This window comes from Cariama cristata, unplaced genomic scaffold (genome assembly GCF_000690535.1).
Source record: "Cariama cristata isolate BGI_N322 unplaced genomic scaffold, ASM69053v1 scaffold5820, whole genome shotgun sequence".
NCBI classification, from domain to species: Eukaryota; Metazoa; Chordata; class Aves; order Cariamiformes; family Cariamidae; genus Cariama; species Cariama cristata.
This window is the reverse complement of record NW_009592850.1, coordinates 5,961-7,450: the sequence shown is the minus strand read 5'-3', so window position 1 is coordinate 7,450 and position 1,490 is coordinate 5,961.

Here is a 1,490-nt window from a genome sequence, read left to right as displayed (position 1 = left end):
GTAACGTGTTAGGTCAATGAATTTTATGGCTAGTGAGCAAAGAGTGAGGGTTTATCTCAAAGGGAGCCAATGCCTCAGTTTTTCCTGCTGTGCTCCACAAATCCTCTTATTCAAACACAGGGGTATTTAAGATAAGTATTTCTATTTTCCATTCCTAGCTATTTGTGTTGGGGCTCTTATCCCTTCATAGTGCAGCATGTGAATCACACTGTGTATTAAAACACTGCTGTAAAGAGAAAAAAAGTAGTTATTTAGTGATTTAGTCACGACCGTTGGAGAAAAAGGTTTGCCTAAATGAAATATTTACCAAAATTATTATGAACATTTTTCATTTGCATAAGTCCATGAATTGTATCTTTAATGCTGTTTGAAGGATTGGTGCATTTTTTGCAATGAGAAGTAATTTTCTGGCAATACTAATTTTTCATATTGTTAAAAAATTGGCTATTTTTGGCAGAACAATTAGTATCAGACAAATATTCAAAGCAGTTCTGACAGTTTCTCATTACCGATAAATACTAGACTCTCAGTTTTTAAGACCTTTGCCAATTATTAAGAAACTCCAGCATTCAGCTCTGCACCATGAAAGCTCAGGCCCACCTTCTGACACAGTGGGAAAAATAAATCCCTGAGAAAAACCTGTTGCTGTCAACAGAGACACCAGAGGAGAGAAAAAAGAGGAGGAGAAGAAACACATTTAGAAACTGGAATATCCACAACAAAGCCATACTCTCAACTGGTATAATTTGCTGTATGTCTCTGAAGCCAGCGGAGCATCATCGCGTCCCAGCAGCCAAGGATTTGCCCACACTGCCATGCTTACAACCACACAACAAAACGTTGGATTCCCTGCTCTACACGTACTATTTTTTCTCTGGTAGCTACTCCAACTGTTGTGGTGTTCAACCGTCTGAATTTACTGCTGTACTGCCAGAAAGGACGTTTTCTTCTCTATTTGGAGGAACAGTCATCTTCCAGCTGGTCCTTGATCCACTGAGCATTAGGAAGCCATGCTGAGGTGGCCTCCAAAGACAGAAACACCCTGGGAAAAAGTTTTGCCAGCTTTTTTTCTGAAAGGTGGTTCAGACTCTCCAAACCAGCTTTGGGCAACAGCTTCTGGCCCCACACCTTCTTGTCTTGTGCGCATTTGAATGTGAGCTTCACAGGGAGACCTTCTGTATTTACACTGTCCAAGCATTGCCCTTTGCTGGAGGAATTAATGGGGGTCATAGCATCATGAATGCTTTTTTCCCAGCACTGTTTATTACACATTATTGGCAGACTCCCTACCTCAGCCTTCTAAAGGGAAGAGGTGCTTTACAGTACAACAGCAGCGTGGCAGCATTAGGGATGCTGGAATAATCTTTCTAATTGATCTTGGAAGGGGCGGGCAGTGATTTCCTTTGAGTGATTTTCATTAACTGAGCTCTTTGTTATTGCTTGGGTGTGGGTTATGAATATAACAGTTTTCACATGAGTGTACCTTCAGT